At 50.6% G+C, this 22,508-nt stretch overlaps 1 long non-coding RNA gene across 1 annotated transcript; it reads right to left on the minus strand.

The window, feature by feature from the left end:
• Nucleotides 1-16,489: 16,489 nt before the first annotated feature.
• LOC107520792 lies at nucleotides 16,490-20,277 on the minus strand. Its single transcript, XR_004952676.1, has 3 exons — nucleotides 19,870-20,277; nucleotides 17,510-17,687; nucleotides 16,490-17,189 (listed from the first exon to the last, which is right to left on the minus strand). It is a non-coding gene; the product is annotated as an uncharacterized LOC107520792 (long non-coding RNA).
• Between the last annotated feature and the right edge of the window lie 2,231 nt (nucleotides 20,278-22,508).

Genomic DNA, 22,508 nt, shown 5'->3' on the forward strand with positions numbered 1-22,508 from the left:
TCACTCACTTTTTATTTAATTTTTAAAATTCATAATGAACATGTATTATTTCCTATCATCAGAAAAGAAAAAAACCCCAAAATACAAAGCACAGATTAGGGAGGTGAGATTTCGCTTATTATCCCTGGAGCTCACCTAAGGGCGGGTTGCTGTCGGAATCCCCTGGGGCAGGGGGTAGGCTCTCCTGTCTCCCGGCCCCGCGTCCCCCTCACTACTGGTAGTGTCAGTGCCTGAGTAGCTCAGGTCACGGCCTGACTTAAGCCTGGCTACGATGGCATTCTGTAAGGGGTGCTGCAGACAAGGCCTCGGCCGCCCTGGACCGCAGTGCTTGATTTAAATGGCGCAGCCGTCGGAGGATTCAGACGGCTTGCTGGACCCCGTAGCCGCCTCCTGCCCATCTCTGATGGGCGGGGTCAGTGGGGACTTCGCCAGGGAGGATGGTAATGGAGGAGGAATCCAGAGGACCAAATCGTCATCTACTTGACTGCCCTGACATCCCTCCAGGAAGGACTTCAGGGATGCACAGGGGGTTTGTTCTGGCGCATGTAACCTTGCCTCAGGAATCTTTTTTGCATTTTCTGCTATCTCAGTCACATGCTGAAATGGACTGAACTCATGCTTTCAATTCTAGTCGGTAGTAATACACTTGCTAGACTTCGTGGTCTGGCCTAGCTCCCAAAACTGTGCCCAAACCAATCTGCGTGGCTAGTGGATAAGAATGCTTTGTCTGACTTTAGTCGGTCAGGCCCCTCGAATGGGGGTCGGGTGGTGAGTGTGGAGTCAGTCTCTTTCAACCACAGAGTTGAGAGGTGCAGGGTGGTTTGTCAACTTCTGGAATTTTGGAAGTGATGCTGGGGAAGAAGTAGCAGATGTCTACTTCATACAGGGACGTTTTCTAGACAGTATGTACCCTACGGATGGCTGGACCAGGTACTCGCAGACTCCAGTGTTTTCATTTCTTTATGAACTTCCTTCTTCATAATAAAATGTATAAATTTCAATTAGTTTTTCCTAGAACTGGGAGCAATTCCGCATAGCTCTGCTTTACAGGTTTGGATGTTGCGTTCGGGTAGCTCAGTTCGTAACAGCCGTACCCTGTTGTAGGCGCTGGGTAAGTCTGTATTAGTTAGGGTAACATTAGCTGCTGTAATAAAGAGACCTCAGACCAGAGAAACTCATATCCGTGATTCGTTTCAGTTCTGAGGGGAGCCCTTCAGGTCGGTGGGCGGCTCTGCTCCATGTGGTCATTCAGGGACTTTGGCTGACAGTGGCTCTGCAGTTTCCAATGTGGGGCTTTCAAGGCCACCCTAATCTTGGCACTCCAGGCAACAGGGAAAAGAGAAGGAACGTTGGGGGACACAGGTAGGTTTCAGGGGCCAGGCCTGGAGGTGGCGCACATCGCTTCTGCTCGCCTTCCTTTCTCCCAGAAAGCGCCTGTCTGCACTGTGAGGACGTGCGGAGTTTGCTGGGGACGATCAGCATGGGAGCCGCAGGCAGAGGAGCGGTAGGCCCTGAGGAGCCCTGTTTCTACCTCGCCTCCTGCACGGCCAGTTCCAGACCCCCGCGCCGCTAGGAACTCTAAGCTGGAACACAGTGCCTCCTGCTACGTGGAACAAAACCATATTCAAACATTTTTATTTCTCATATCTGCTCCTAATAAGCTGCTTCTTGTCATCAATGATGCTGGTAAATTTTATTGACCTCAGTACAGTTCCTGTTCATTCTCAATTTCTGTTCTTAGAGAAAAACAAATAAATTTAAACCTTTATCGAAGGCTTATGGTGTGCCAGGTTCGTGGTACCCTCACCTTTCTGATCCAGTTACAACAGACCTGTGGAGAGGTATTATTATCTTCATTTTGCAGATGCGGACACTGAGGCTCAGAGAGCTTAGGAAGTGTCACCAAGATGGTGCATTGGCGGGGTGGAGCTGCGTGATGGCCAGGGTCACACTCGTGGCTGAACAAGCATGCCTCACAACTGCAGGACCGAGCACACAGGCGTTGGTCTCTCACCCGTGGGACAGCACAGCTCGGGGTTCCCAGTTGGTGGGTGACTCTCGTCCCCAGGCCCCTTCCAGCTTGTGGAATTGCTGCTCTCTAAGACCTTGGAGCGCTGGGAATCCACTTGGCTCCCCCCTGAATTCACGCCTTTTCCTGTTTCTGGAATTCTCCCTTTTCCTATGAATATGCACAGAGGTGCTCTCATGCGCTGACTTTTGTGTTTTCGTATTGTTTCGGTATGCCACGCCGTGAACTGCATTTAAAAAACAAAGTTTGTAAAGTTTAATGTCAGATTTGTTTCCCAGTTTTTTGCTTTAAAAAGATAACAGAGAAGCAATGCATTTTTCAGACTAAGATATCAGCCTTATATTTCCTGACAATGTCTGTCTGTTTGTTTTGTTTTGTTTTGTTTTGTTTTGTTTTGTTTTGTTTTGTTTTGTTTTGTTTTGCTTTGCTCCCCTTCTCCTTTCCCACCTTGGGAGTTAGCTTCTGTAGGTGTTTTGATTGACAGATGCCTGGCCCAGAGGGGCCCGCGTAGAGACCGCTCAGTGGTACTGCTCAGGCTACTAACAGTGCTTTAAATGGAATCACCACGACTCAGCTCTCGAGTCACCGCTGGCCTTTTCAAGTTTGTCGGCTGCAGGTGGTGATGTGCTAGCACTTCCGAAAGCTCTCTGCATCTAGTTCCATGTTTAGCGGCCTATGAAAATCCTAGACTGGTTAGGGAAAAAAAAAAATTCTACCTTGTTTTAAGATCAAGACTTTGAAATGTCTATAGTTCATTGTTATCGATTCTTTCTTAGTGCATGATGAGGGCCTGAGATTTAATAACCACGGAGGACGAGTGACCCAGAGGATGAAAGGTTACGGGGACCCCCCCCCCTCCCCGCCGCGACGTGCATGACACCCGCCAGTTAGCTCTGCCCCCCCCCCCGCGATGTGCGTGACCCCCTCCAGTTAGCTCTGCCCCCCGCCCCTCGACGTGCGTGACCCCCGCCAGTTAGCTCTGCCCCCCCCCCCGCGACGTGCGTGACCCCCGCCAGTTAGCTCTACCCCCCGCCCCGCGACGTGCGTGACCCCCGCCAGTTAGCTCTACCCCCCCCCCCGCGACGTGCGTGACCCCCGCCAGTTAGCTCTGCCCCCCCCCCGCGACGTGCGTGACCCCCGCCAGTTGGTTCTACCCCAGGGCCACGTCACCATTTTACTTGTTCTCTGGGCGCCTCCTCTCTGAGTCGCATTGTCAGTCACCGGCTTTCAAGAAATATGCCATTTCCCCCGACGGGTCATGAAGCGTGGCCTCCGAGCTGTCCGCAGCGCTGCACGGACGCTGGGGCCAGCGCTGGCCCCTGCCGGTCGGACTCACTGCCTCTCCTGGCCCCATGGAAGCAGTGGTCACCGTGGCCAGGGCCACGCCTTCCTCGGACACAGGCAGAGCTCAGGGCTCCGACTCCGGCCCTCTGTGCTGGTCTCTGAGCGGTGCCCTGAGCCTAATGAGAGGCTGGCTGCTCCCGCCTGCAGAGGGCCTGGCCAGGGTCCCTGCCTTGCGGGGGGCTTAGCGTCAGGCTGCTCTCATGGGAAGGCTGCCTCCCAGGCCACTCTAAGTATCGGACCGCTGGATTGCTGAGGTTTGGACACGAGATATCTGAGGACACGGACGGGTGCGGACTGCTCAGCCTCTCCTCCTCCTCTCTTTCTAGCCGACCCATCAGATGTGTTTTAAATCACGGTAATTTCCGAATTTCCTAGATTCTACGATACCACTGATTGTAAAGCACATCATCAATTTCGTAAAAGTGTTCTCACGTGTGAAAGGAGTAAAACAAAATCCTACTGTTTGAAATGTGTAATGTAACTGCAAAACGCACTCCAAATTTTAGAAATGATCAAATGTGGCGAAAGAGTAAAATGTTTTAGCTCGAGGAAATGTGTTTGAAAAGAAGATTTCTGCTCTGGACTAGGCCGAGGCCAGCCCCTGGGGTAGCTGGAGAAGCATTTTTATTTTCCGGGTTGGCTCTCCGTTTGCTGGCAGTGGTTTCGGGTCTGCAGGCAGAAGCCGGCGCTTCATGCAGGGCCGTTTGTGGCTGTAATTTCTTGCCGTTGTCTGTTCTGCTGCCCTCCTAGCTAGCTCTGCCAGTGGGCCCCTAGGGAGCGAATTTGCAGGAAGATAAATTCCCCTGTCCCTGACTACATTTGAATGCTATTGTGGAAACTGAATCGAATACAGATCACCCCCAAATTGAATTCTGTGTCCCTGCTCTAAGTAGAAAATTGCATATCGAATAATAGTTCCTAGTCTTGGCTCTGTCTAGACTCAAACCTCGCTCACAGTTTGTAATGTTCTTGGCCACTGAGGCATATGAAACCCGTTTGCCCCAATCATTTCAGGATCCCGGGCATTTTATTTGGGGGCGGGGAATTTTCACTGCCGACTGTCAGCTCCTCTCCGTGACCTACCCTCGAAGACGCTGCATGTCCCTCGGATACGGCAGTGGGCACACGGGTTCGGAGCTGCTCGTGCCTAGGGGCTGGCTCTCATCTCAGGAACCAGTGTTTGTGTTAGTAGCAGCATACAGTTGGCGCTCAGGAAATGCATGTTGGACGCATGAGGGCAGGGCCGGCCGGCATCGGGGCCTCTAAACATCCGTCTTCCTGGCTTTGGCCCCGGGAGGGAGCGCGTTGCCCCTTCGTTTACGCGGGGCGTGCGGTCAAGGCGTTAGCTAGTGTCTGATCGGCGTTTTAGGTGTGCCGTTCTCCTTGATGATTCCTCGCGAGGCCCTGTGTCTCTGTTTCCTCTGAGTACTGGCAAGTGCCGTGGGCCGCAGCAACCTGGAAGGCCGGCGGTGCCCTTGCAGCCAGGGTGGTCCGCTCGGTGGCCCAGCTCAGCAAACTGGGAATGAAGCCGCCGCTCAGCAAAGGCATGGACGCTGGCGTTCACCCCAGGGTCAAGGCCGACGTGGGCGGAGTGGGCGGCTCGTGGCCTGGGATGATCTGGGGCTCATCAGGGGTCCCACAGTTGGTTCCCGCTCTGGCCCGGCATCGGCTTTCACCGTCGGCGCTTTACCCGCTGCGGCAGGAGCCTTTGATTTTCAAGAGCCCTAAGTGAAAATGAAACTTCATGACAGGGACATGTGCGTGGGGATGGCACAAACCGAGTGTCGGAGAAATTAGAACACGGCATCTAAATGTCGTCCCGAGACAGCATTGCCAAGAGGAGCCTTCGCTAGTGTTCTGAGGTGTGTGGGGATCCGCAGCCCCCCCCCCCCGCCCCCACCTCCCACGGGCCTGGGGGTGGGCCCTGAGCTGCTTGATTGGCAGCAGGCAGAACCTCCGATCAGAGGCCCCCCCCCACTCTGGTTTCCCCTCTGATTCTCATGGCGTACTTAGGTGGTCCTCGCTGCTTCCTCTAGGGTGGCTTTCCCTGGGGCGCCATTGTATCAATTATGTTAAGAGATACGTATATGTGTTTTTTCTTCTTGCCATCTCAACCATTTTAAAGTACATGATCAGTACTATTAAGCATATTCACGTTGTCGTGAAGCAGATCTCTGGAAATTTTCCTCTTGCAAACCTGAAACTCTGTACCCGTTAAACAAACCCCCATTCCTTCCCTCCCCTGTTCCCTGGCAACCAGCATTCTACTTTTTGTTTCTATGGGTTTTGACTCCTTGAGAGACCTCGTACAAGAGGAATCATACAGAATTCGCCTTTTTGCGCGTAGCTTATTTCACTTAGCGTGGTGTTTTCCAGGGCCATCAGAGTCGTGGCATGTCACGGGATCTCTTTCCCTTTTAAGGTGGAATAATAGTCCACTGTGTGGAAAGGCCACACTTGGTGTATCCATTCGTGTGTCGATGGGCCCTTCGGTCCTTTCCACCCTTCGCCATTGTGAATGATGCTGCCATGAACATGGCTGTACCAACACCTCTTGGAGACCCCGCTTTCAATTCCTTAGGCTACATACCCCGCAGTGGACTTGCTGGAGCCTATGGGATTTCTACTTTTATTTTGTCGAGGAACCTCTATACTGTTTTCTGTAGTGGCCACACCGTTTTGCATTTCTACAAACTCTGCACAAGGTGCACAGGGGTTCCAATTTCTCCACATCCTTGCCAATATTTGTTTTCTGTTTTGTTTTGCTTTTTTGAGAGCACGCATCCTAATGGGTGTTTTAGGTTATATTTTATATGAATTCCATTCCAAGATATCACGGGGGTGACTCTAAAATATTTGCTATCAAAAGGGGCTGAGAACGGCCGCTCTAGTGTCTTCCTAGCCCCAGCAACGGTCATGTCTGCGAACTGCTATCTCTAGACTCTCGTCGGCAAAAGTCCTGTTCCCTCATTGTCCCCAGCAGCGCTTGCTGCTCCTGCAGGGGGTGCTCGGGGCCGGCTCTGCCCGGGGCGGCCTCCTCGGCTTCTGTCGTCGTCCTCCCGTGAGGAGTCAGGTGTTTTACCGGTAAAACACCGTGTCCGTCTTTCCTCCTTCAGTAGTCAGTAACCTCTTCCTCCTCTAGTGGGAGGACCGAGTAGCTGTCCCAGCACTAAGTGCATGAGCTGTATATACAATGAGCACTAATGAGTCACGTTTCCAGGGCCGAGCAGCAGTGGGTTACCCGGTGGGCCATGTCTCAGAGACACAGGGTGGTGCTGCACCTCCTGAAACCGTGGCTGGGGTTCTGGGCCTTTTACCCGTTGTGGACTTTTCGGCCGTATAAGTTATGCCAGTGCAAGCTAATGTCATCGTTCAGTATGTTAGAAGGTAGATTGTTAGGGGTGACGATGGGGAGAGACTGGACTTTCTGCCGTGCTGACAGAGAGCAAGCTGGTCGGCCCGTTTGCCACGGGGCCTCCGTCTCGTGAAGGACCTCACCCAGTGAAGACCCTTTGCATGAACTCTGGGCTCATTCGGAAGTTTCCCACCTCACCGCTGGATGTCTCTGCGCTGTCACGTGGAATTGACCTGGGGCACATTTTGTATCTGATGTTTTCTTAATGACCGTCAGGATAGGTCCCCAAGAGAAATCTTTCTTTAATGTGTCAGGACCCTGTATATCCATATGGAAGGAAGCCATTGCAATACTTCACTCGAGATTATGCAGATAATGACTGGTTCTTTTCTTTTTCTTTTCTTTTTTAGTAGTATTTATGGCTATTCAATTAAACAGCCGCCAGACGACGGTGAACCAGCCACCGTTTCCAAACGCAGTATCTCGGTGTTTGCGGTTCACCATATGTTTGAAGTATGACATCAGCCTTACGGAGCACATTCAATTCGTTGCTTCCCAGCTTCAGTAGAAGCAGTTAAGTATGTCTCCCTTTAGACAGATTGTTAATGAAAAGGTAGCTGAACAATCATTTTCTTGTAATATGCAATTCCGTCTCCTTAAATACAGAAACCTGACAGAGCCATTCAGCAGTTAGCACTTTCTCTCCACAACTGAACTCTCTCTGACCCGCTGCAGCAAACAGCTGAAGTGGAAAGAGAGGCGGGGAGGGAAAGTCAGCTGAAAATAAGGATTCACCTGTAGTGCGTATAACTCAGAAAGGTGAACGGAAGGTATATTTTTCCTTATTGTCTTCGGGTCACGTGTGAATAATTGCCTCTGCTGCCAAATCCACTTTTTATTGATTTTAAAGTATTTCCTGATGTTGGCGCAACGTTTGGAAAATGGTGGCACTGTCTGAAAGATTTGGAATTTAGAGTCCTGCTTTTTTTTTTTTTTAGCACCGAGTGGATGTTGCTGAATATGGCACAGACGCACGATGGCTGCCCTCTTCCTGGAGAGCCCCAGCGGGGGACAGAAAGCCTGGCCGTCTGTCCAAGCAAGCGTGCGCTTTCATTGTATGTCTCGTATCGTATTTTATATATTTTAACGAATTCCCCAAGCATCTCTGGACTAGAACTGAGCAAAGACAGCCTTACCCCCCCATTTGAAATACAAATAAAATGCTCTCACAACGTCTTTAGGACAGAGTGCAGAATAGTGACGGTGGGCACTGAGTGTTTCCTCTGCACCATCCCACGCCCACATTATCTGTGGACCCCGCCAGTGAGGGGCGGGCGGTCCATGACGATCATCCCCGTTTGACGCATGCAGAAATGTGGGTCAGAGAAGTTAATTTGCCTAAGGTCATCCAGAAATTTCATGGTAGGGCCGACTTTTCCGCTCAAGAAGGCCAGCTCTGAAGATGAGACGCTTGACTCCTGCAGGACGCTGCGTGACAGCTGAGGCGTACGACGTAGTCAGGCCTCATCCTCGCAGACGCATTTGGGGCCGTGGGGGAGGAGCAGTGGGAAACCGCAGAGCGACAGAGCGTGTGACAGGCAGCGAGCGCGGTCTCTCACACCTCCGAGGAGATGTGCGCGGAGCGGGCCAGATGAGGGCTTTAAAATTAGGCGAGCCGTCTCATTTTACTGAAAAGCGTTTGGTTTGTGTAATAATAAAGTCCTATTGTAAGGCCTCGCTTTCATGATTCTAATCCACGTCTTTTTATAGTACGAATGTAAACTATTTGCTTGTTGACGAGACAGACATCTGCAGCACAGACCGTGTAAATGTTCTGGAAAGCTGGGATCGTTGAGAGTGTAGGCGCCAGGCTCAGGGCCAGATTCACCGTCGCCTGCCGCATGGCATTGGGCAAATGTCTTCATGCCTCGAGCCTCTGTTTTCCCGTCTGTAAAATGGGTCTGACGATGGTACCAACTTCCTGGGGTGGAAGACTAGATGCACTAGATGAGGACTAGGCGGACGAATAGGTATTCAGACCTCAGCACAGCGTCCGGCGCGGAGAAGGCGTGCAACTGGTGCGAACCGCATCGCGGGCACGCAGGAATGAGGTCTCAGGGCGTGCAGGTGAGCGGGACACAGGCGCGGCGTGCCTTCCGTGGTGAAGCCTGTGTGTGTGCTGGCGTGGCCGGGGGCGTCTGGAAAGGCGGGGCGCAGCCGACCCCGGGCAGCCTCACGAAAGCCTCGGGGCTCCATCCTGTCAGTAGGGAGCGGGGAAGATTGTGGAGGCTGGAAGAGACAGGGTGGGGTTTAGGGAGGGAGCCGGTGGCAAGAAAACGAGGCTGGTTCCCCTCGTCAGTAGGGGAGTGAAGGGAAAGGAGACGGCCAGACGGATGCTGGATGCTCGATGCTCGATGCTCGCCGCGCCTTGCCGGCCACGCTCAGGTGGGAGGGCGGGGTGGCGGTGGCCTGCAGGCTGTGGGCGGACCAGGCCGCAAGCCTGTACCCGCCTGCAACCCAGGAGACCCAGCAGCTCGTGGGGGCGACGCCTGCTCACCAGGAAACAGCTCGTGGGGGCGACTCCTGCTCACCAGGAAACCTCTCCCCGCTTTGCTCGTCGAGAACCCAGTGGCCACACTAATAGGCGTCTTGACAATTGTGTTTCTATTGTCACCTGGTGAGTCTGGGTCTCCCTAGTCTCACACCTCGTGGCTTTGCCAGCACGAGCCACACCCCAGCCCCACGCCCTCTGACAGGTGGCACAGATCCAGCCCCAGTCCACCAAGCACCTGCCGCGCTCGGGCCGTCCCGGCGGCCACGCTGCCCGCCCTCGGCGACACCCCGCCGTGTCGGCATGCCTTTTCTTCGGTTTCTGTGTGAAATCCTGGAGTCGCCCGTGCTCCTCTGACCTTTCTCCTGTGTTGGGGACCCTCTTGTTGCTACGCCTTCAGCGACCTCATCCCACTCACCCCCGTTCAACAAGACCAACTGCAGGTCCATCCCCCGACTCGTGACTGGCTCCAGCACGTCCTTCCGTCACCTCTGACCTTGCTTTCATCCCCTCCGGGGAGAGTCGAGTTCTGTCAAGGCCCGGGACCCCCGGTGCTCTCTCCCGGGTCCGACCGTGGCCGGCAGCACTCGACTTTCGTGGGCCCACTCCTAAGGTCTTTGCCCCAATCTCCCACTTCGGGGGTCTCGCCTCTGGCTGCTTTGGGCAAGACCACTGCCCACGTCCGGTCTCCCCCGCCCCTTCCCTGGGACCCATGCGGATTCCACACCCGCAGCCTCGTTTGCCTGAGTTCGACTTTGGACCCTTCCACGTGGATGTCCAAAAGTCATGGCCAAAGTAAAGACTATTCTGACCCTCGGCCAGTTTTGTCTTTGACATTCTTGAATTTAAAAAAATGGCTCGAGCCCCTCGTCTGTTTGCTCAAGGTAGACACCTTGGGGCCATTTGTCACTGTCTTCCCTTCCTCACATTCATTGGGACGCCAAATCCTGGTGAATCCTCTTATGAAGTATCACTCAAAGCCGTCCACTGACCTCTGCGCTCCCCACCTTCCCTCTAACTTGGGGTTTGTGCCCAAGGATGGCGATCACCTTTTCGCGAGTCTCCTCGCCTCGGCGCTCTCTCTTCCACCGCATCACGGTCCTCTTCCTCGCTGCTGCTCTGCAAGTCACGCTCGTTATAACCTCTTCCTCCCGCACAAAGCCGCAGCAGCAACGGCAGCAGCACTAACCAGCCAGGCAGCAAGCGAACCGCCCTTCGGTGGCCCTCGCTCGCCGGCGGGAAGGACCCTCGCTTAGCGCTGAAGGATGCTCATCATCTGGCCTTCACCTGTCTTACGGTTCAGCCACACCACCTGCCACCGTGCCCCTACTTCCGGAGGAAGTTGTGCATCTGACTGTCGGTTTGTTTTTAAGTGTACCTCTAGTTTTACACCTGTTGGAGACGCCATTTCTTGCACCCCATCCCGTTGTTCGCTTGTCGAACTCACATTCACAAAGGCTCGGCTCGGGGCGGCGGGGCAGTGGCAGACGTTTCTCTCTCTGGGTTTTCATAGAGGTCGGAGGGCACCAGTCGTCAGTCACATCCTGCTGCCCTTGCCTGCCTCCCAGTCGGCTGGCCTGGCGGGTACTCCGAGCTGCCGGAGGGCGGGGCCTGTGCGTCCTTGGAGGCGGGGCCTGTGCGTCCCTGGCCGGCGGGGACTCAGAGCTGAGCTGCCGGAGGTGCGTCCCTGGATCTGCAGCAGCTTTAGAGGTGCGCGGGGCCCTGCAGCCGTTTATGACTGTGAGGGCAGGGAGCGGGGATGGGAGCAGAGACCGGGGTCAGGGCTTGGGAAACGGAGTGGGTGGCGGTACACAGTGGACGGGGACATTGGGAAACTTAACGAACGACCACAGTCAACGAGCCGTAACAGCTCCGAACTTGGTGACTGACTTTTATGTGCCATAGGACTTCGCCATGTTGCCGACGGTTTTTGGAAGAGCCACGGCCCTAATGTTTAAGCACATTACTGTAATTCGACTCGCCATCAAGTGGTCTTTAAATCGTGTTGTGAGGCTGGGAAGTGCACACCAGTGACGTGCTTAACTGTACAGCCTCGGCAGACTGGGAACCCAGACCTATCTGTATGCAAATACGACGCTTCAAGTTCATTATTGTTATTAGGAAAGGGAGAAGCATCCAGAGCAGAAATAACAGTCTATCTCCCTCTGCCCGTGCTGTATTGTTGTCAATGGGGCTTCTGAAAAACTACGCATTTACGAACCCATTAGAATGAGCGATTTTATATTCTAATGTAAAATTAAAGAAATTTAAGGATCTGCCTGGGCGATACACTTGTTTAAACCGCTATTAATGTCTCTATGGATTACGCTGGCAAAGTTAGTGGTGTAATTTTGGAAAAGAAAATGTCCTGGCCGTGTGTATACTTTCTAAATCTCAATGTATTTATTGCCCAACAAGGTAGAGAACTGATTTTCTTCTCTCTTACCCAAAATCCGGGACAGAGGGATGACAGGGCAACGGGCGCCGTCCGTCTTTATGGCTCGATGTTTTTACTCCCTCATTCCTGTCGTCTCCCTCTCCCCTTTCCTTCCCGTGGCCTTGGCGTCCCCCAGCTCTCACGCCTGAGCGCCTCAGTTCCTTTTCCTTCTCCCCCCCTCAGCTGTTGTTTACTGTGGGACCTACCAGGGCCCGCCCTTGGTTGTGCCCTAGGGTCATTGGCAAATATTCTTCTGTGAGGTCTCTGTGTTATAAAGTGTATGGGACCACTGAGACACATTAGCTTAGCGATGAAGATTTATGACGATGGGTGCCGAAGAGATACCGATGGATTTATTTATTCTCTGACCAGTGCAAGTGAAAGGTCTTCCGTCTCTCCGGGCACCATCGCTTCCTGATCAGGTCTAGAAGCTGTTCGTTGTCTTTATTGCCAAAGGCACTATTCCGGATAATTCCACATCGCCCATCTTGTTGTCACTCACAGCACCGTAGCTTTTCGGAACCTGTTTGTAATGAAACAATATACTCATCTTCCCTCTGCAGTTCCCCAGTCCATTTACTGAAGGCTGGCAACAGCATTGCTCACGATGCTGCACCATCCACGCATCCTTGCATCCATCCATGCGTCCGTCTGTCCATCCATCCATCCATCCATCCATCCATCCATCCATCCATGCGTCCTTCCATCCATCCATCCATCCATCCATGCGTCCTTCCATCCATCCATCCATCCACCCACCCATCCATGCATCTGTCTGTCCTTCCATCCGTCCATCCATCCATCCAGGATCTCTCCCCAAGTCCCAAGACCCTGGAACATCTTTCTTTCAGGGTCTCTCTTAAAGGTGACTTCTGTGCTTCTTCAGTGACAACCACAAATACAAGTCTTACCCAGGGAAGGCAGCGACGTGTGGATGATCACTTGTTTCTGGTCACGTTAAACGTACTGATTCTGTAGCGCGCAGGCAGAACGGCACATCTCCCAGCTCTGTCTTGATCCCTTTTGACGCTCATCACTGCTTTCTTGGGTTGTGAACTCTCAGCGCAGAGCACACCTGCACACACCACAACCCAGGGGGCCCTTTGCTGCAGGGAGTGTCCGTCCTCGTCCTGCAGTGCTGAAGACTGACCAGGAAAACACGGCTGTAAAGGATTCCCACTATATTTACTGCTACTTCTGTAAAAACGTCCATCTGAAGGTTTGCAGATGGCCTCCTTGAGTTATTCCAGAGACAATTCGTTAGGGATTCTCAGATAGCTGGGAGCCTTGACAGATCCCGAATTGCCCAAGAACTGAATAGTCTATAAAAACAGCATTCTGTAGCCCCAGAATGCCACTATGCACTCATGTGTGTATACATGATTATTATAAATGCTTAGTTGTTCTCATAATTTTCTGCACCTATTTGTGAAGTGTGTCTTGATGTAGAATTTATTTTTCCTTTGGGAAGGAATTATACTTAAAAACTTTAAAAAACTAAAAAACGAGATGTTGATAGTGGGGGAGGCTGTGAGTGCCTAGGGGTGGGGGGCATATGGAAATTCTCTATACTTTCTGTTTGAGTTTGCTATAAATCTAAAATGGGTCAAAAAACTATTTAATGAGAACAAAACTTAAAGAAAGAAGACTGGCCTGGAAGAGCGGCACGTCACCACGTGGGTGGGAGGTGGGAGGGGACATCCAAAAGCTCCGTGGGGTCATGGGCGACGGCCTGGAAAGTCCTAGGAGAGGATGGGAGCAGCCCCCTGCTAGGACTGCCTGACACACGGCATGAAGCCTACAGGGAAACTGGGGTGACCCTACTCCGCCTGGCGGGTGCGATCCACTAGCGTGGCTGCCCGGCCAGGGCCCAGGATGACCCCACGGGCCTGAGCAACTCAGGCATCGTATCGACCCCAGGGGAAGGCAGAAGCCGTTCTGCCTGCGTGCTACAGAATCAGTGCATTTAACATGACCAGAAACACGTCACTGCCTTCTCTGGGTAAGACTTGTGTTTGCGGTCATCATCGAGGAAGCACAGAAATCACCTTTGGAGGTAGGTAGAGCCATGGGGACTGAGGGGAGAAATCTTCACCGAGGCACAGGTGGGTCTGGGCCCTGGTGCCCAGACGGCACTGCCGGTCTTGGCCAGGCTCAGGCCCGGGAGAGGAACAGGATACAGTGAGGTAGGCGCTCCATAGTGCGGGCCCTGAGGCCTGGGGCCTGGGGGAGGGTCCCGCTCGTCCGGGTCTGTGGGTGGTGCCGGTAGTTGTACTCAGGGGCTCAGTGGTGACAAAGGTATAATGTGGACACGGATCCTGCTCTCAGGCTGTTCACAGCCTAGGCCTGTCAGCAAGACAGATAACCTTAGGGCTTCTGCTTCTTTATGACTCAGTTGCACTTGACTCTGGGACTCGGATGGGTGGGCGCTGCTCCCGCGGGCAGCCGGAGGGCGATGCAGGGGCAGGCGCGCTGCCTGGCACATTCTCCCAGCGAGGGACCCTTCGGATTGCGGGGTGCCTGCCCCTCCGGTGGTGGAGGAAACGCAGGAAGTGCTGGGGGCCGATGCCAGCACCATGAGGTGCACCCAGAGGTCCCCTCGCATCTTCGGACCCCGCTTTGCTGACTGGCCTGATGGTGCTCCCCGCCCGTCTGGTCTGACCGTCAGAACCCAGCCGTACAGTTGTGTGGGTTCGTGCACTGCGCAGTGGTGGGTGCCGGTTCCCAGGGGGTCCTCGTTCCCAGGGGGCGCTGTCCCAGACGCTGAGGGTCCGTACATTTTACTGCAGTTTCCCAGAAGATGGCAGTGAACGGTCTCGCTCTCACAGAGAGAGCGACCGGCGGTGATGACGTTTTGGTAGATGGAAGTCTTGAAACCGAGGCGCCTGTTAATAGTTTTCAGGAACGTGCCACGTGGGCTGGCTAACCTGGGGCGGCTCCTTCGTTCTTCCCTAGTTGACTCTGGGGACGGCAGGGGTCCGCACCTCCTCAGGTGAGATTGCAGAGCGAGAGCGGCGCCTGGCCCAGAGGAACCAGCCGTGTAGTGGGCCGCGTGGCGGCCCCGTATTTAACCCCCGCGATCTGAGAAGGTGACCTTGTTGGGAATGAGGGTCACCGCGGATGTCATGGTGTTGAAGATCTCCGGACGAGGTCCTCCTGCATTGTCCGGATGGGCCCTAAATCCATTGACGGGTACCCTCGTAAGGGACAGTAGAGGCAAAAGCAGACGCGCAGCGGCAGGCAGTGAGCTGACGGGGGCGGGGGTCGGAGCGATGCGGCGGAAGCCAAGGAACGCCGGGCGCCCCCCGAGGCTCCTTCCTTCCTGGGCCACGGCCGCCTCCGCGCGCAGACCGGAGGCGGGACGCGGCCTGCGGACGCCCGCGCGGGTCACGAGAACTGGGCGCCGCTCTCAGGCCCCGGAGCGCTGAGCTCTCCCGCGGGGTCGGGCGCACCCCGGGCCCACCGGCTCGGCGTTCGCCGTCTCCCCACGACTGCTCGCGGGTGGCGAGTGGGAGAGGCGCTTCCTCCGAAGGAGACCCGGGTCCTGTTAGCAAGGGGGTGATGCTCGCCTGGCCCGAATGACAAATGCCCATCACAGAGGCCCAGGACGCTCAGTCCCCGTGGAAGGGGGCGGATGGCGAGGTCCGGAGGCAAGGATGAGGGCGGGCATGGCTTCAGGGCCAGGCAGAGCCTGAGGGGCCCCACCGAGGAGACACGCCCGGGTCCTGACATCCTGGGCAGCAGTTAGGGAGGGCGAAGGTCGAACATGTGGAAAGAATGGAAGCCACCAGAGACACCTTGTCTCCCGTAGACGCTTGGAGAGTGTGTTGGAAGGAGCTATGCAGAGTGCCATGTGGCTTTAGCTCCTTGCCCTGTTAAACACAGAGGTGGCCGAAACCCTCAGCCAGCTCCTCTTCTGTCCCCTGCTCAGAGTTGCAGGGGTCCCATGCACCGTCCACTGCAAGAAGCACCTGCTCTGCTCTCTGGTGTGTGGATGACACAGGTGGCCTTGGTCTAGCAGATGGGGTGCTGGTCCCGAGAAAGGTCCTGCCCAGGCTATTCGCGGCAGCAAGGTGACAGGCGGGGACCAGAACCTCACTCTCCTTCTACCCCCCGACCCCAGGCTCCTGTCCTCTGCCCTGTAGCCCGTAGTCATCCTCACCCTCCTCCCCATCCCAGAAGAGGCGCGGGAGAGCCAGGGCTCCGGGCGGGGGACCCTGCCTGCCCATGCAGCACTTCCTGTGGCTGCTTCGTCTAATCGGCTCACTGGTTCGTCCTCCCAGCAGTCCTGAATTCGTGGATGCCCAGTTGCCCGTTCATGGATGTGGAAACTGGTCCCCACTGCGACCTAAACCCCGGGCCTGAGGGTGTGTTTTGGGGAAGTGGAGCAAGGGCGTTTCTCTGGTTTATAACTTCCCTGCCGGGTGGAGGGAGCTGCCTCTCCCGGGGGCCGGCCAGATTTCATGACCAGCGCTCATGCGGGGCCAGGCGGGGCCCCCTTCAGAGCCACGCAGCGTGAAGGCAGCCCCGCGCTCCGCGTGAGCTGCATCGGTATCTGCTTGCCTGGAGATGCCGGTTGTCAGCAAGACTCCAGTAAATAGATAGTTCACTTCCCCCTGAAATTGCCTATGCTGGAATTTGTGCCTTAAAAAAAAAACCACACACACACACACACACACACACACACACACACACACACACGAATAATGACTGGGGCAGAGCATTCTTTTATTTGAACCCAGGTGATTTCAACCCAGATAGTAGGAATGAGAGAAAGCCCAGCTAAGTGTATTCTCGGGGTCATAAATTCCCTTTCTCTCTGACGGCTCTGCCTTATCTGGAGATCCTCTTGGCCCAGCTCTCTTCTTTCATTTCTGTCTTTTTTCCTCACTGTGTTCCTTCTTTTATCAGGTTTTACTAGCTCAGCAGCTGCAGCTGAATCGAGCCAAGAATCCTTGCTCCGGGTGGCGAGAAAGCACACTGACTTTGCCTCCGGGGTCCTGCTCCCCCAGAGCACACTGGTCCCCTTATGTAACTGTCCTTTTAGCACCAGCTCTGCCACAGCTTGGTGAAAAAGAAGTCAGCGGATGACAAAACAATTTTAAATGGCAGGGTTTATTCAGCTTTCTTCGCCGCCCTGAGAACCGAGCACCTTTCTCAGCCGACTTGCAGTGTGTGTGCCTTGGCCGGGTCCACAGGTTACTTTGAAACTTATTATTTTTCGACAAAAGAACAGTGTGACCAGATGAATCTTAAAATAGCGCGTCCAGTTGAAATACCGAGCGAGACGTTTCGTGGCCGGGGCCAGAAGTAACGGCAGTGCTGGCGGAATGAAACACACAGCTCAGAGTTCAGGCCTGAGAAAGGCGCGATGTGCGCGTTTTGGGGAGAGCCGCGGCATTCTTCTCATGACCTCAGCACGCCCCGCACGTTGTCATTGAACTCGAAAACACCTGAGGCCGTGGTTTCAGCTCTGCAGAGGAGTAAATACAAGTCACATTTGTAGAAATAGGATTGAGAGGAAACGAGAGAAAGCAGGGTGAAGAGGAAAAATACGGTGCCAGGACAGAGACAGGCCAAACGCATCAGTCGTGGTGCCATAAAGATGAAATAAAGTCAGGCTGGAACAAAATGACTCCGAAAGTTTTAAAATTAATTTAAAAAGATAATGTAGTGATAGTTATGCAGATAAATCAGAACTCAAGGTGAAAAGTGTTAAGGACAGAGACAGACATTTCTATTAATAAGAGAGAACATGCACTATGGAGCTACAATAGTTTTGAAAATGTATACCGCATCTTTGAAACATTTGCAGCAAAATTTCTTTGACTTCTAGGAGAAATGACAAAACCAGAAATGAAGAGATCTTGACTCATTCTTCACACAGTGGGCTGAGTGGTGGCACTCAGGAGATGTTCCTGTTCTAGTCCTGGGACCTCTAAGGACGACCTCGTTCCATCTGAAGGAGGCTCTGCAGATGTAATTAAGTCAGGGATCAGGAGACGAGGCCATCCTGGGTTTCCCAGGTGGGCCCTACGTGCCATTACAAGTGTCCTTATACGGACACCTACGAGGGAGCTTAGACCCTGGCAGGGGAGAAGGCAATGCGAAGATGGAGGGGCAGGCGAGGGCAGCAGGGTCTCAGGCCAGGGGACGGGGGCCGCCAGCAGAAGCCCGGAGAGGCGTGGACTGGAATCTCTCCCGCGGTCTCAGGAGCGAGCGAGGACCTGCTGCCACCTCGATTTTGGACACTTGGCCTCTAGAACTCTGAGAGTATAAATTTCTGTTGTTTTAGGCCACTACGTTTGTGGTAGTTTGTCATGACAGTCACAGGAAACACATGCAGTTCTCAAAAAAAATGGATAGACCAACTAAAAGAATAAGTAATAAGGATATCCAGGATTCGAAGAAGTTAATCGACTTAATCCAACTGAGTATAGTCACTCGTTTTAAATACACAAGAAAATTTATAAAAATTAACCGTGTCCGAGGCAACAGAGAAAAATTTGCGATTTCCCAAGGTGGACGTCATTGCATCCTTACTCTTTTGGGGCAATGCGGTAAAAAATAGTAACTGCCAATAGGCAGACAATCCCCCCACGCACGTCGGGAGATTAAAAATGCCTTCTAAATAATTTATGTCTTAACGAGAGAATAAAAATGGAGCTTACAGTACTTAAAACCAAATGACTGTAAAGGTTTGACAGATAAAGTCGCGAGATAAAAGCAAGGGGAGCCTCACAGGGGAAGTTAGAGCCAGAAGCGCATTTGTTAGAAAACAAGAAACACTGAGAAGAAATTAGATAAGGTTTCAACTTAAGAAACTATAAAAAAGAACAAAACGCTCAAAGAAAGTATAAGGTAGGAAACCAGAGCAGAAGTTAGTGCCTAAGGAAGCCAGAAAATCCGGTAGAGTTAATCAGCAAAACTAAAAGTGAGTTCTTCGAAATGATTCATAGAATTGACAAGCTTTTGGCAGCTATAATCAAGAAGAGAAGAAACGTAAGCATAAATAAACATTCTGAGGAAACAAAAAAGGATCTATATAGTTCTGGACACATTTGACCTTTAAAAATTATAAAAGAATTGAACATCTCTACTAATACATTAAGAAAGTAGCTGATACTGAAAATCTCCTAAGATAATATAATTAAGATTGGCCCAAGAACAAATATAAAACTTTAAAAGGGAAACAGTCATAGAATAAATGAAAATAGTAGACAGAGATCGATGATCAAGAAGCACCAAATCCATATAGTTTAATAGTTTGAAAGACGAGATTTACAGAATATTCAAGAAACAAATAAAGCAGATCTGGATAAACTGTTCCAGAGTGAAGAAAAAGAGAAAGCTAACCAATCCATTTTATGAATTTAGTTAAAAGCTTCCTATCAAAGTGCACAAGGAAAGAATAAGAAAAAGACCAAAAGCGTATTATACATATGAATGTACGTACAAAACCATAAAGATATTAGCAAATCGAATCCCGCAGTTTATTAATAGAGTAATACGTCTTGAGATTGTGCCATTCGTTCAGCAAAGAATATTGTCAGTGTGGTTAATTGCCTTAAATGAAAAAAAAAATCCGTGATTTTCACAATAGGTGCCACCCACCTCCCTATAAACATTTATTCACCATGTAGCACCTGGAATACTGAATAGAAACTCCCTGCCCTGATAAAAAGTATTTCCCAGAAAACTGTAGGGACCACTATTCTTAGTGGTATGAGATTAAATTCAGTTCACTGATCCTATGTTACATATCTTGGCTAAAATTCAAGAAAAGAAATAAAAATTGGAAAGAAAGAAACAAAATTGTTATTATGCTCACATGCAATAATTGCTCAATCTGAAAAACCAAAGGGATCTCCTGATGAAGGACTAGAATCAATCAATTCATTTAGCAGGAGAGGTGAATGTAAAGCGACCATATAAAGATCAGTAATTTTTCTTATGCTGGTGATAACTAATTAAAAATTGCAATAGGAAAAACGATCTTGTTCATAAAAGCAACAAAATCTGTTAAATACCTGAGAATTGACCTGTGGCCATCATAACAAGGGCATAGCTATTCTCCTTTGTTCTTTACTAAAAAAAACCAAACAAACAAAAAAAAACAACTCAGATTTTGTTAGGGTTGGCAATATACTCACCTAAAAATGCTTGATCTCCCAGCATCCTTTGCCATGCGATGGTCACATGCTCAAAGAAATGTAGGCGGGATTCCAATGGGAGGGCATTCCTTGCCAGGTAAGAAAACACCTTCCTTCTACCTGGGATACAGGCAAGGTGTCTGGAGGTCCAGCAGCCTTGTTGTGGTCATGGTGTGAAAGCCTCCTGCCAGGGGGTCGGCGGAGGAAAAACAGTCTCCTGGGGCGAAGCGCTGGCCCTGGACTGCCTTACCTTGGGCTTCTGGGGGAGAGAAAGAGTTGGGACAGAGAGGAAGGGGCGGAGGGGAGGGAAGAGGGGGGAGAGGAGAGAGAAGCTTGCTGGTTCTAGTCACTGGGGTCTAGATTTTCTGTAACTCACAAATGATCACAACTATGATATGAAATTTAACAATGAAGCATTAAAACCTAAATTTAAATGGTAATCTCATTTAAAAATTCTTCACAGAAACATCGAGAATAATGTTTGACCAAATATTTAGGTACCATGGCCTATTTAAGTTGACACAAAATTAACTATCATCACAACCATTTATGTGAAGTGTCCAGAACCAGCAAATTTTAAGTGGTTGCTCTGAGCTGAGGAGAAAGGAGATGGACGTGACAGCTGACGGGGTACAGGTTATTTTTGGGGTGATGAAACTGTTGTACATTTAGATTATGGTGACGGCTGCACAACTCCGTAAGTATACTAAAAACCACGGACTTGTACATTATGAGTGATCAACTTTATGGTATGTAAATTATATCACAGTAAAGCTGTTTTTATAAAATCATGTAAAGTATGAAGCTGAGTGCCTGCGACACAGTAAGTGTCCAATATAGCTTATTCATGTATCATCAAGGTATAGTTATTTCTCAGCAAGATTTAGTGAAGCTAGTCTCCAAATATTTTTGATCAAGTACCCCATAAGTAAAAAATATTTTGAGCCTATACTTCCAATATATGTATATTTATTTTTTATGACTACAGATTGTGAACTACTAATATACAGTGTGGTTACATAATATACCAGGAAAGCGAAAAGAGCTCCTGTGACATCAAGTGGCCAGGTCCCCACAGCCAGGTGCGCTGGGCGTGACCTCACAGGACACCAGCCTCGGACGAGTTTACTCCAAGAGCGTGACAGCATGACTCCAGGCAAGGCCTCGCCGTAATTTTGTTTAAGCCCAGACAAAAACGAGACCACTGCACCAGCCACAGAGACAAAGCACCCCCTCTGGCCAAAATGAGTGATCCATAGTTTGCCAATTCCGACGTCATCTTCACTCGAGTCAGCCCACCCCACAGATGAGGCGAATGGAGATAGAGCCCTCCACAGACTTGCCCCCCTTGATAAGATGTTTGGATTTGTCCCCTCTTATTGACAGCATCCAATCTAGAGTGAACCCCTCCTTCAGATCCTAGTCCATATCACCAAATAGAAGCTCAAATTCTATAACAGGTTATTTCTAACACCCTCTTACTGACACAAACCCTCTCTACGTCCCCATGGTGTGTGGTCTCTCCCAGCACAAGGAGTATAAATGCAACTTGTCCAACAACAGGTATGTATTTCTGGTGGTTTTGGGCTGGAGCGCATTGACAATGCACATGTTAAATGTATGAAAATAGAGATTAAAAATGAGCTATAGATAAAATATGCAACAGTTTAAAAATAACATTTCTGTTTATAATAGTACCGAACTCTTCTGTATCATTTCTTTCTGCCATCATTAAAATACATTAATACATTTAAATAATGGCAATATGATCAAATAGGCTTTATTCAAAAATCTTATTTTATATATTGAGATATAGTTATCTAAAGGCTAGAGTTCAGCGTATTTTGAGAGAGGTTTAAATACTGTCTTAGCTGAGAGTGAGACTTTACAAATACATGTAGATACAAATGGCTGCGCTAAACCATGAAACTCCTTTTTTTTAATCCCATCTACCTCCCTACTCTGCCCACCCTCGTAACTACTGGTCTATTGTCTATGGCCATGAGTCTCTGTTTGTTTGTCCTGTTCATTTGTCGCTTTTAGGTTTATTTTCCACATATAAGTGATATCATGTGATTTTCAGCTTTTTCTGTCCGGCTTATTTCGCTTAGCGTGATTATCTCGAGGTCCATCCGTGTTGTTGGATATGGCGGTATTTCACCTCTTATGGCTGAGTAACATCCATCGTATATATGTACCACAGCTACTGTAGCCAATCATCTATTGTAGGATGCTTCGGTTGCTTCCATGTCCTGGCCACTGTGAATAATGCTGCTATGAACATCAGTGTGCAAATATCTTTTCAGATATATGTGAAACTCATTTTTTTTAACAGTGAAAATATTCTTTTATTGAACTCTAAATAATCATGTCAGCACAATTTTTAAAAATGAAAAATAAAACATGACAGTAAAAATTCAAAAGTTATTGATTCATACTTTAAAAATTTCATTAATATACTAGGAAAAAGGAAAAAAAAGCTTATATGTACATACTAGTTTTTTTTTTGCAGTGGCAAATGTTAATGTTAAAGTTTGTTCTTAAGCCTTAATTTCTTTAAATTTGTCAATGACTTTTAAAAATTTTGATTTTGGCTTATTTATTTTCAATACATAGTATAGCCAGCTTTGTTAATCTGT

The sequence above is a fragment of the Rousettus aegyptiacus genome, unplaced genomic scaffold (assembly GCF_014176215.1).
Source record: "Rousettus aegyptiacus isolate mRouAeg1 unplaced genomic scaffold, mRouAeg1.p scaffold_m13_p_8, whole genome shotgun sequence".
In the NCBI taxonomy this organism is placed as follows: Eukaryota; Metazoa; Chordata; class Mammalia; order Chiroptera; family Pteropodidae; genus Rousettus; species Rousettus aegyptiacus.